The sequence below is a fragment of the Lycium barbarum genome, chromosome 1, assembly GCF_019175385.1.
Source record: "Lycium barbarum isolate Lr01 chromosome 1, ASM1917538v2, whole genome shotgun sequence".
NCBI lineage: Eukaryota > Viridiplantae > Streptophyta > Magnoliopsida > Solanales > Solanaceae > Lycium > Lycium barbarum.
In genome coordinates this window covers 18,971,219-18,985,176 of record NC_083337.1, presented here as the reverse complement: position 1 = coordinate 18,985,176, position 13,958 = coordinate 18,971,219, and the positions used below count along the sequence as shown (strand labels likewise).

Genomic DNA, 13,958 nt, shown 5'->3' with positions numbered 1-13,958 from the left:
TTTGGGCCTTAAGCCCATCATTAAGATTATACATCACCTATTGAATTTTAAGCTCAGATTTGAGTTGAAATAAGGAATAAGCTGACTTTAAAGGCATTTTTGTAGTTATAAATGGAAATGACCATTCTAAAAATCTGGGTTATTGGTTAGATAACGGGTATCAAATTTTGAACATATTTTCAGAAGCCAAAGGCCACGGTTTTTGACTAAAAAAAAAATTTGTGAAAAATTTGAGACTATTGGGCTGAAAGCCCAGAAATCTGTGGACTGGAAACAAGAAGATACATTTGGGCCAAGTATGAGATAAGATGGAATCTGGATTGAAACATAAGTTGAGATTGGAATATAAGTTGTGACTTATGGGCTACATGTTGTATATGTATCTGGATATGTAAATAATGTAACCCTTGAGCATGCTAGAACTAGGGAAAGCACATAGTATTTTAGGAAAGTCGTCTCAAATATTTTCAAACTTAAACACTCTTAAAGTAGCATGAATTGATCTTCATTCAAAATTGTTTGATTTTTAAACGGTTAAAGGCCAAGGAGACTAAAAAAAAAAAAATTAAGTTGCTAAGTAAACAATTTTTGGATCTCTCATTTTTTGGCAAAAACCGGATAAGTGTCTGTTTTGGGCCTTAAGCCCATCATTAAGATTATACATCATCTATTGAATTTTAAGCTCAGATTTGAGTTGAAATAAGGAATAAGCTGACTTTAAAGGCATTTTTGTAGTTATAAATGGAAATGACCATTCTAAAAATCTGGGTTATTGGTTAGATAACGGGTATCAAATTTTGAACATATTTTCAGAAGCCAAAGGCCACGGTTTTTGACTAAAAAAAAAATTTGTGAAAAATTTGAGACTATTGGGCTGAAAGCCCAGAAATCTGTGGACTGGAAACAAGAAGATACATTTGGGCCAAGTATGAGATAAGATGGAATCTGGATTGAAACATAAGTTGAGATTGGAATATAAGTTGTGACTTATGGGCTACATGTTGTATATGTATCTGGATATGTAAATAATGTAACCCTTGAGCATGCTAGAACTTAGGAAAAGCACATAGTATTTTAGGAAAGTCGTCTCAAACATTTTCAAACTTAAACACTCTTAAAGTAGCATGAATTGATCTTCATTCAAAATTGTTTGATTTTTAAACGGTTAAAGGCCAAGGAGACTACAAAAAAAAAATTAAGTTGCTAAGTAAACAATTTTTGGATCTCTCATTTTTTGGCAAAAACCGGATAAGTGTCTGTTTTGGGCCTTAAGCCCATCATTAAGATTATACATCACCTATTGAATTTTAAGCTCAGATTTGAGTTGAAATAAGGAATAAGCTGACTTTAAAGGCATTTTTGTAGTTATAAATGGAAATGACCATTCTAAAAATCTGGGTTATTGGTTAGATAACGGGTATCAAATTTTGAACATATTTTCAGAAGCCAAAGGCCACGGTTTTTGACTAAAAAAAAAATTTGTGAAAAATTTGAGACTATTGGGCTGAAAGCCCAGAAATCTGTGGACTGGAAACAAGAAGATACATTTGGGCCAAGTATGAGATAAGATGGAATCTGGATTGAAACATAAGTTGAGATTGGAATATAAGTTGTGACTTATGTGCTACATGTTGTATATGTATCTGGATATGTAAATAATGTAACCCTTGAGCATGCTAGAACTAGGAAAAGCACATAGTATTTTAGGAAAGTCGTCTCAAACATTTTCAAACTTAAACACTCTTAAAGTAGCATGAATTGATCTTCATTCAAAATTGTTTGATTTTTAAACGGTTAAAGGCCAAGGAGACTAAAAAAAAAAAAATAAGTTGCTAAGTAAACAATTTTTGGATCTCTCATTTTTTGGCAAAAACCGGATAAGTGTCTGTTTTGGGCCTTAAGCCCATCATTAAGATTATACATCATCTATTGAATTTTAAGCTCAGATTTGAGTTGAAATAAGGAATAAGCTGACTTTAAAGGCATTTTTGTAGTTATAAATGGAAATGACCATTCTAAAAATCTGGGTTATTGGTTAGATAACGGGTATCAAATTTTGAACATATTTTCAGAAGCCAAAGGCCACGGTTTTTGACTAAAAAAAAAATTTGTGAAAAATTTGAGACTATTGGGCTGAAAGCCCAGAAATCTGTGGACTGGAAACAAGAAGATACATTTGGGCCAAGTATGAGATAAGATGGAATCTGGATTGAAACATAAGTTGAGATTGGAATATAAGTTGTGACTTATGGGCTACATGTTGTATATGTATCTGGATATGTAAATAATGTAACCCTTGAGCATGCTAGAACTTAGGAAAAGCACATAGTATTTTAGGAAAGTCGTCTCAAACATTTTCAAACTTAAACACTCTTAAAGTAGCATGAATTGATCTTCATTCAAAATTGTTTGATTTTTAAACGGTTAAAGGCCAAGGAGACTAAAAAAAAAAAAATTAAGTTGCTAAGTAAACAATTTTGGGATCTCTCATTTTTTGGCAAAAACCGGATAAGTGTCTGTTTTGGGCCTTAAGCCCATCATTAAGATTATACATCACCTATTGAATTTTAAGCTCAGATTTGAGTTGAAATAAGGAATAAGCTGACTTTAAAGGCATTTTTGTAGTTATAAATGGAAATGACCATTCTAAAAATCTGGGTTATTGGTTAGATAACGGGTATCAAATTTTGAACATATTTTCAGAAGCCAAAGGCCACGGTTTTTGACTAAAAAACAAATTTGTGAAAAATTTGAGACTATTGGGCTGAAAGCCCAGAAATCTGTGGACTGGAAACAAGAAGATACATTTGGGCCAAGTATGAGATAAGATGGAATCTGGATTGAAACATAAGTTGAGATTGGAATATAAGTTGTGACTTATGGGCTACATGTTGTATATGTATCTGGATATGTAAATAATGTAACCCTTGAGCATGCTAGAACTTAGGAAAAGCACATAGTATTTTAGGAAAGTCGTCTCAAACATTTTCAAACTTAAACACTCTTAAAGTAGCATGAATTGATCTTCATTCAAAATTGTTTGATTTTTAAACGGTTAAAGGCCAAGGAGACTAAAAAAAAAAAATTAAGTTGCTAAGTAAACAATTTTTGGATCTCTCATTTTTTGGCAAAAACCGGATAAGTGTCTGTTTTGGGCCTTAAGCCCATCATTAAGATTATACATCACCTATTGAATTTTAAGCTCAGATTTGAGTTGAAATAAGGAATAAGCTGACTTTAAAGGCATTTTTGTAGTTATAAATGGAAATGACCATTCTAAAAATCTGGGTTATTGGTTAGATAACGGGTATCAAATTTTGAACATATTTTCAGAAGCCAAAGGCCACGGTTTTTGACTAAAAAAAAAATTTGTGAAAAATTTGAGACTATTGGGCTGAAAGCCCAGAAATCTGTGGACTGGAAACAAGAAGATACATTTGGGCCAAGTATGAGATAAGATGGAATCTGGATTGAAACATAAGTTGAGATTGGAATATAAGTTGTGACTTATGGGCTACATGTTGTATATGTATCTGGATATGTAAATAATGTAACCCTTGAGCATGCTAGAACTAGGAAAAGCACATAGTATTTTAGGAAAGTCGTCTCAAACATTTTCAAACTTAAACACTCTTAAAGTAGCATGAATTGATCTTCATTCAAAATTGTTTGATTTTTAAACGGTTAAAGGCCAAGGAGACTAAAAAAAAAAAATTAAGTTGCTAAGTAAACAATTTTTGGATCTCTTATTTTTTGGCAAAAACCGGATAAGTGTCTGTTTTGGGCCTTAAGCCCATCATTAAGATTATACATCATCTATTGAATTTTAAGCTCAGATTTGAGTTGAAATAAGGAATAAGCTGACTTTAAAGGCATTTTTGTAGTTATAAATGGAAATGACCATTCTAAAAATCTGGGTTATTGGTTAGATAACGGGTATCAAATTTTGAACATATTTTCAGAAGCCAAAGGCCACGGTTTTTGACTAAAAAAAAAATTTGTGAAAAATTTGAGACTATTGGGCTGAAAGCCCAGAAATCTGTGGACTGGAAACAAGAAGATACATTTGGGCCAAGTATGAGATAAGATGGAATCTGGATTGAAACATAAGTTGAGATTGGAATATAAGTTGTGACTTATGGGCTACATGTTGTATATGTATCTGGATATGTAAATAATGTAACCCTTGAGCATGCTAGAACTTAGGAAAAGCACATAGTATTTTAGGAAAGTCGTCTCAAACATTTTCAAACTTAAACACTCTTAAAGTAGCATGAATTGATCTTCATTCAAAATTGTTTGATTTTTAAACGGTTAAAGGCCAAGGAGACTAAAAAAAAAAATTAAGTTGCTAAGTAAACAATTTTTGGATCTCTCATTTTTTGGCAAAAACCGGATAAGTGTCTGTTTTGGGCCTTAAGCCCATCATTAAGATTATACATCACCTATTGAATTTTAAGCTCAGATTTGAGTTGAAATAAGGAATAAGCTGACTTTAAAGGCATTTTTGTAGTTATAAATGGAAATGACCATTCTAAAAATCTGGGTTATTGGTTAGATAACGGGTATCAAATTTTGAACATATTTTCAGAAGCCAAAGGCCACGGTTTTTTACTAAAAAAAAAATTTGTGAAAAATTTGAGACTATTGGGCTGAAAGCCCAGAAATCTGTGGACTGGAAACAAGAAGATACATTTGGGCCAAGTATGAGATAAGATGGAATCTGGATTGAAACATAAGTTGAGATTGGAATATAAGTTGTGACTTATGGGCTACATGTTGTATATGTATCTGGATATGTAAATAATGTAACCCTTGAGCATGCTAGAACTTAGGAAAAGCACATAGTATTTTAGGAAAGTCGTCTCAAACATTTTCAAACTTAAACACTCTTAAAGTAGCATGAATTGATCTTCATTCAAAATTGTTTGATTTTTAAACGGTTAAAGGCCAAGGAGACTAAAAAAAAAAAAAAATTAAGTTGCTAAGTAAACAATTTTTGGATCTCTCATTTTTTGGCAAAAACCGGATAAGTGTCTGTTTTGGGCCTTAAGCCCATCATTAAGATTATACATCATCTATTGAATTTTAAGCTCAGATTTGAGTTGAAATAAGGAATAAGCTGACTTTAAAGGCATTTTTGTAGTTATAAATGGAAATGACCATTCTAAAAATCTGGGTTATTGGTTAGATAACGGGTATCAAATTTTGAACATATTTTCAGAAGCCAAAGGCCACGGTTTTTGACTAAAAACAAATTTGTGAAAAATTTGAGACTATTGGGCTGAAAGCCCAGAAATCTGTGGACTGGAAACAAGAAGATACATTTGGGCCAAGTATGAGATAAGATGGAATCTGGATTGAAACATAAGTTGAGATTGGAATATAAGTTGACTTATGGGCTTCGAAAATGCATGAAATTGAGCTCAAATAAAACTTTCAGTTTTTCTATATATGTATAAAAAAGGAGGTATATTTTATATTTTCTATATACATATAATAAAACACATATATCATTAGGACTAAAATATTCGGATGAAATTTCAGGTGTGTCTTAGTCTGGAAATGAAGTGAGTTGAACACTTATGTGAATTTTTGAACCTAAAACCCTCTTTTTTAAGGGGGTTTTTTGTCAATTTTTTTTTTTTTTTGAGTTATGATACAAATGAATGACATTTTTGAGGAAAAACTAAATACTTTTAAGCAAATAATACATTAAATACTCATTGAAGCTCGTAGGTCAATCGTATTGTACAGATCTTTAATATTAGAGTGCGTAAAACCTTCCCTAGAGGATCACCAAAACCCTTACCTCAAACTTTAGTACCAAAAAGATTTCTATACAACAACAACAACAACAACAACCCAGTGAAATCCCACAACGTGGGGTCTGGGGAGGGTAGAGTGTACGCAGACCTTACTCCTACCAAGGTAGGATGGCTGTTTCCGAGAGACCCTCGACTCAATAAAAACATAAAAAGAGGTCAGATACGGCTAAGAGATTCAAAGCGATATGGAAATGAAGTAACGCAAGCGACACAGATAACATAGAATAATCAAAGCACAGGAAACCAAAAAGATTTCTATCTAGCTTGAAATATCTTTTACGCGATTTTTCTAGTTTTTTTTTTAAAATAAATTAATTAGGTAGCGATTCTAAAAATGCTAAAATTCAATTAGAGCATCAACTTCGTAGTAGCTTTTATGCTTTAACCGCGTAAAAGTGAACCGTAACAATGAAAATTTGCTTAATCGTATAAGAGATATGCAACTAAAGCTGACAAAAACTATGCAAGCTGACAAGGCTAACGTGCAATACTATCTAGCAAAAATATAGGTCAAAGGGCCATATGAAGTCTAACATACCATGACTGTCTACAAGCCTTTACTGGAGTATCTGATATAAAAAGGTCGGGACAGGGCCCCTTCATACCCATATATACACAAAAGAATAATGTACCAAAAGCACAAGAGCAACTCCGGAACAAGAGAAGTGCTTCACTATCAGCTGAACAGCAACCAACGAGGGCAGATCGTCAACCAGTCTATCTGTACCTGCTGGCATGAAACGCAGCGCCTCCAGAAAAGGACATCAATACAGACAAAGTACTGAGTATGTAAGGCATGAAAGTAACATGAAAGAGATAAGAGAACATAAGACGAAATGAATGCAACATGTATGTCTGAACTGCCTCTGCGAGCCAATGATATACATAAATACTATGCAGTTGTACATATATATGTGTGTATAACGTCTGTCAAGCCTTTATGGGCATCCCATCGTATTATATCGGCCTCTGTGAGCATCATCATCATCATGTGACCAGTTGATAAGGTGGTAGTGCGTATATAACGCCGTCACCTTCCCCATACCCCATACATATATATAATAAACATGATAAGAATACATTCTGAATCTGTCGGAGTGACATAAGGTCGTTACGCCTCCGAACATCATTATGAGATAGTATTTCCATCAAGGGACTCTATAAATCATATTGAATCTGAAGGACTTACTGAGAAACATTCTAGATCATGAATCAACATGGAAAATCCCTAGCTACTAAGAATAGAGTTATTCTAGAGTAGCGTTACGATTACGTTCCGTTCATAAGGATCATGCCAAAAAGAAGGAAAGTTAGCCTTAACACCTCAAGTCGTCCAAGTAATTATTATATAACAAAGGAATGCATATAAAATTTAGATGGCGCTAGTATATCACGTGTAACGGTTCGCATTTTCGCAGGCGGGGTTAGCGCTCGAACTTTGTTTTAAAAGAGTCGCCAGCTAATTTTTAAGAAAATAGAAAAACAAGTTTTGAAGATACACAATGAAAAATCCTTCTTAATCCAAAGTTCTAGGTAAGGGTTCTGGTAATCCCCTGAGGAAGGTGTTAGGCACCCCAGTATTAAGAATTCGTAGCATACGGTTAACCTTCGAGCTTCAATGTGTGATTATGTATAAATTGCTTATGTTTTGTTTAGTTTCCTGTATAAAAATACTGTCATGGCATATCATTTTGATTTTAAAGAGTTAAACAAATTCCCTTTAAGGAAGTGTACTTTGAGTTCGGATTTAAGATATCCGTATAAAAATAGTTTGTCCATCTAAAACTAATGCTATGTATTTGTATGTAAGGAAAATATATATGTAGATGTATAGGTACAACCTTTATTTAATTCATACATTGTCCACATTTTTATCTCCTCAGTCAACCATATCCTCAGAACTATCTTCCCAAACTCGAATTTTGAAGGAAATTCCACTTATTTGAATTCATTAAGTCGGGTCTAGCCCGAATCATGTCGTGGCTGCAAACTAATGGTCATTCTAGTTGTCTCGCCAAGCGCGTGTTGGTTCCTACCTCATGAAAACACTGTGAGATCATCATTGCCTAAACCGAGAGATAACCTTTCCGGACTAGGCATGCTCAAGTTAAGTATCTATTCAAATCAGTAAATTTTCATCAAGTATGGAAATCTGTTCTTTTAAAAATGTGGCCTCAAGTTAAATACTTTTTCATCGGCCCTAAGTATTGTATCCAGTTCAAATCAGTATTCTTTCGACCAAGCATGGTAAACAGTTCATTTTTAAGCAAAATGCCAGGAAGCCATAAAAGTTACTCTTAGAAAGGCAACCACAATGGACCAAACCATACAGCAAAATATTTCACCTAAGTGTTGCAACTGAGCACACAACAACAGTCTTTAAAGTTGCAATAACAAGATGAGTCTCAAGGGCAGTATATGTTCTTCCAAATGCACATGCACTATCAGTAAGATTGTTTGGCCAAAATGCTAAATGGCCACAATGAAGCAGCCATTTATTTTGTTTCACAATGCAGAAGTCCAGGTTTCAAAGCATAATAGCAAGTTGATTCAGGTCAAATGTCCTTAAGTTTGGCTTTGTATCAGCAGCAAGATAGCAGCAGATAGCAACAACAAACTGGCCTTAGAAGTGGGACAAATGCAGCACCAAACAAGTGGTATCAAGTGAACACTTCAAGTGCCACATTGATCATTTTTTGAATCAAAGGCACTGCAGTTCTATCAAGCAACTTTACAAATGCAAAACCAAAGTATAGCAGCACCAAGTGTAGCCTCTGTCTGCCTAAATGCCACAAGTGTAGCAACAACAACTATTGATTCAAAACTTAAGTGCATCATTTGTGCAAAAGGTAGCAGTGGATACCAAAATACTGCTTTGAAAGAACAACAACAGCCTTAAAATAAGATCATCTCAAAACAACTGAAATTGAGAGATCTTAAGTGCAGCAACATATAAACCATAACATGTGGCTCACATAATCAATAGACATAAACAACAACCAAATGAAAACAGCCCATAGTAGGAGCTCAAAAGGACTGTACTAGCACCAACAAAATACAATAGCTCAAGTGTAGTTTCAGTTTCTGTTTTATAAATGCAGCAACAGAGTATGCTAACAACTTAGCATCAAGGTGTAACCACTGATCAGAGACAACTAAAATAGGAAACTCAGGCGTAGCATCTGCTCCTTTTTCTTGGACAAAGACAGTTGAAAACTGACTGATATGTAGCAACAACCAGATAGTAGCAACAGGTAGCAGTTAAAAGTAGTTATATGTAACAGCCAACTGCTCTAAAAACAGTAGTTTACCAGCCCAAGATGGCAGGGATAATGTGCATTTGAAGGCCGCAATAAGTAAACATAGTAGTCTAGAAACAAAACAGCAAGCAGTGCAATAAAGGATGTCAGTTTTAGCCTTCTAAGAGACAGCAACACGAGAAACCAAGGCAGCAATTGCAGTATCTATTGCTTTTTAAAGTGCAGCATCATTTTTGGCTCAAGATGCAACATCTTGCTTGCCTCAAAATGCAGCTATCACTTGCCATAAGATGCCACAATTGTGAACCAGGTAGCAGCAAGCAAACTTACTCAAAAGTAGAACCTTTCATCTTCAAAAAAATGCAGCAATGCTTCAGCTAAACTCAGCCAAAACAGTAATAGCAACCCACAATAGGCAGAACAGTAGTAGCAGTCAACTTAAGAATAACACTATAGTGACATAGTAGTTTACAAAATAACAGAGACAATACATAAAAGCAAGAATGGCTCAAAGGATGTAGGGTAAACCTGGCTCTGAGTGCAGCGAGCCAGTAAGCACTAGTTATCCAATCTTAGCTTCCTTTAGAAGGCCTCAGAAGTGTAGAAGATTTCTCCAAGACTCAACAGTAACTCAGGAAACATTTGGGGATTGGAAATTTCCCCAAGTCATGCAAAGAAAAGGGGAAGTGAAGGATGAGTACCAAGCCTTTCATATCTTTTAACAAGCAAACTAACTTAAAAGAGTGCTTAGCAGTTGAATCATATGGAGTAGTTTGAGCTTAAAGATTGATCTAGACCATTAGACTAAGCATAGGAGTTAAAAGATAGGACAGCAAAGAGGGCTACCACCACCACATCTTCCAACGCCGCGCAAGTTCATAAGGTTTTCTAGAACCTTAGGCATGGCTGGTTATCGGAGGAGGCTAAACCGAACCCAAAGCTTGCCTCGAAATTTCAACCACCAATCAAAACTTTGTAAGAACAAAATGCAGCCCATGAATTAAAACAGAACATGCTTAATAACCCTTATAAGGTACAGATTCTATTCTCAACATGTGTGGACAAGCTAATAGTTTTTGAAGGACACTCAAGTCATTTAAGCAACACACAACAACCTAAAACAAGCAAGGATGAACTCTTAAAATCAAATACAACTAATTTTAATCTAAATCTAAAAAAAAAACTGTCATTTGTTTGTATATTTTTCCCAGGGAAACTAGTAACAAAATAGTGTCACCTCTTTGCTGAACTCTTGAATAGAACTTATGCAACAACTGAGTCTCAACACACATCCCTTAACTATTTAGCATGCTATACAGTTAGACTGACACTGAGTAAACATATTTCAGATTTATAAAAAAAAAAAAAAGGGACTAAGGCTCTGCACTTGGTTGGTTTAAACAAGTATGTCATGCTGTTCTAAAGACACAGGTTCATGAAGACTCATAGGCTTATGCTGGGTGAGGCACAACAAAGAGGGAAGGTCATGATCCTCACTGAACACTCAGATTATGGCTGCTACCAGCAGGGCCACAATTTATCAATAGTTTCACACCAACCAAGAGTCCCTAAAAATCCAGTGATTCTCCATACTCAAATTAGTTTAAGCAATTCCCAGAACTCTCTCATTAACTTGGTTTGATTTAATCAAATAGTAAAGGACAAGCAAGGACAACTTATGCAAATTTAAAGAACTAAAACTAGTGGCCAAATGATCATACAAAGTTCAAATTAAAATCCTTTTCCTTCATCCTTAACAGTGTTGGACTGCTACTCCCTAAGTTGTATGTCCAAAATAAGGGGGACTTAATCAAATTTTTTTTTTTTAGGAAGAACATGTTTTCACTTATGGATTCATTTAGTGGACAGACCAAGGAATGCTTAAGCACAAGAGAAGAACATTCCATTCTTCATAATAATTCACCATATTAACTTATTAAAATAGCATGCTAAGCACAAGTCATTACAGGAGAATGGCAAACAAGGATCAACATCTCAGAAGTACACAAATCAGTTTGGGTTCTCAATTTTGTGCCATAAAAAAGAGGTACTCAATTTTCAGCAACAACAAAGAGGTTCACAATATCAATCATGTCAAAAGAAATCTCTCAAGCTTATTACTTTGCAAAAATCAGTCTATTAAATACATCAGGCTAAGTCATGTGAGCACACAGCCTACAATAAGCGCACTAAGGACAAGCGGGAGCTACAAAACATTCTTGCCAATAGTTAACATATAGGGAATTTTCCCAATACTAACTAATATCACAACAAATATCATTTTCAAGAAAAGAGGTTAAACATCCAAAACAAAGGTATGAACCACCTTAACTTCATCAAATAACTTAAAGGAATGACTTAATTAAAACATTTCCTATTCTAGGATTGGTTTGAAGACAGCCAGACCCAAAAAATGTCTAGACAGACCACAAAAACAACCTGTTCTAAGTGCCTCACTAGACTCACTCATCTAAATAACATGTTTCATATCAAGTCACCTCAACATCTCTAAGGGCATGCTTAGATCACAATATAAATAAGAAAAGGGATGATTATGTCTTAACTTAACCAGTCCATATCTTCTCAAGTAAGGCTAGCACTTTGGGTTGCAAATATCTCAAACGAGTTTACAAATCAGCTTGTTAAAGAAGAGTATTGAGAAGGGAATTAAATCATTTTAGCTGCTACCATCTGGCTTTCAAAGGAACCAGATATATAGAAAGGGAACAACACATTGATTAAACTAAAAAAAAAAAAAAAAAAAAAAAACACAACATAGTGATTAACTCAAAGCTGAACCTTACTGATTTTGATAGAAACAAACTTTATCATATTGATGAACTTACAAATTTCTAGGGTCAGTTGAGATCAAACACAAGAACTAGGCAGAACCAAATAAATGAAGCATGCTTATGGCTTTGTAATATGGAGGAGGTAAATCCAAGTTTCAAGTTAAACAGGAGTGCAGAGCATTCTGGTTCTAAAGTGTTGAATCTCACTACTCTATCAGCCCAGAAATCTAGAAGAAGTCAACACCTCAAATAAAGAATGAAAACTTTAAACAACCAAGTTAATCGTCATTTTATTTCCTCAGACAAGTCAGGGAAGGGGACTAGAAAAAGAAATACTATTCGACTCGAAGAAACTGATCTAACTTAGCAGAGTTCTTCACAAAATATTCTCTAAAACTCAACAAATTGAAAACTTGGTTGTCACCTGATTACCCCTTCAGTATATCAAAAGTAGGAACACTTTTAGGAGTCATTCGGGCTTTGTTATAACAGTTTAAAACCAGCAACAGAAAAGCAGTCATGTTTCTTACATAAACTAAAATTTTCATCCAAACAACTCGTACTACCACATGATATTCAATAGCGACAGAAAAGAAATCCAAGAACTTATTCTACACAAAGCTAGAATTACTTCATTTACAAAATTCAAACCAACAGGGCCGAAAATAGATAGATAAATAAATAAATAAAATAAAATAAAAAGAAAGAGGATTACCCTTTTTTGAGCAGCAACGGGAGCAACGAACGTCAATGAATCATCTTTCACACGAATCGATTTCCGACTAGCGGAAACGACTTCCAAAAATTATATTCGAGCGAGAATGTCCTCGAAACTCAATGGCTTAGCCGGGTTTCTAAGTATTCTTTCCCTTAAGAGGTATCAAAAACCTTTTGAGGTGCAAAGGCCAGAAATTTTGGCCTCAGAACTCTGAAAAAATCCCCCCTTTAAAATGAAGAGGAAGGTCTCTATTTATAGAACCCAAGTATGAAGCCAAGGACCGTTTAAATTTTCGAAGATCCAAACATACCAAGGAAGCTAGACAGCATTTTGTTGCCAAATTCAAAAGAAAAACAAGTACCGTTACTGTTGAAACCCGCTGGAGGTGTACGTTGGTACATAGGGCTGTAGGGTTCTGCCCGTTTGGTGGTTGTTACCCTTTTGTTACTGGGAAAGAAATAAGGGAAAAGGGCCTGATTTACCCCTCTACGGTTGAAAATAGTCCACATTTACCCCGTTATACTTTCGGCACAAATTTATCCCTACCGTTACCTAAATAGCAATATTTGCTATTTGCCCCCGTTTGGACGGCAGTCTACCGTGGCAATTAAACTTCCACGAGGCCTGACATTTGGATGAGGTGGCATGTGCCATGCCACCTCACCACCCTCTCCCCTCTCCATTTCTTTCTTCTACCTCCAACCAAAGCCACCTCCAACCTTCCTACCGCCGCCCTCAAATTCATTCGAAATAACCCTCTTATTTTCAAAAGTTTCAGGCATTCAATACCCAAATGGTGTATTTTCACACAATGATGAAACCCTTTTTCTTAATCTTTCACATTATCGTAAAGATTTAGCAGAAAGATTAGCAATGATATTAATGCTTACAAGAGTTAAAAGACATTCTTTTATGTTATTGAAAGATTTAAACTTTTTATCTAAAAGTATCTTCATATTTGTCAAATGGGTTTTAAAAATTTTAATGGTTGTGAAGTTTTGGGTTGGAATTAGATAAATGGACAGTATTCGGGTAAAGTGATAATAGTGGCGGTTATGGTGATTCCGGTGAGATGGGTTAGTGAAAAAAAATATATAATTGTTGGAGGAGATGGTGGTGGGGCGTGGCTTCAATGGTGGTTGGAGGTGGCTTTGTTTGTTTGTAGAAGAAAGAAATGGAGAGGGGAGAGGGTGGTGAGGTGGCATGCCACCTCATCCGAATGTCAGTCAACGTGAAAGTTTAATTGCCATGGTGGACTGCCATCCAAACGGGGGGCAAATATTACTACTTAGGTAATTGTAGGGGCAAAAATGGGCCGAAAGTATAACGGGGGGTAAATGTGAACTACTTCCAATAGTAG

The 13,958-nt window shown here is 35.1% G+C and overlaps 1 long non-coding RNA gene across 2 annotated transcripts; it reads right to left on the bottom strand.

The window, feature by feature from the left end:
- Positions 1 to 6,237: 6,237 nt before the first annotated feature.
- Positions 6,238 to 13,095, bottom strand: LOC132632985 (uncharacterized). 2 transcript variants are annotated; one of them, XR_009579518.1, is made up of 2 exons: positions 9,617 to 13,095; positions 6,238 to 9,438 (listed from the first exon to the last, which is right to left on the bottom strand). It is a non-coding gene; the product is annotated as an uncharacterized LOC132632985 (long non-coding RNA). The 2 variants fall into 2 exon arrangements; XR_009579519.1 differs by having other exon boundaries at positions 6,317 to 9,438; positions 12,596 to 13,095.
- Between the last annotated feature and the right edge of the window lie 863 nt (positions 13,096 to 13,958).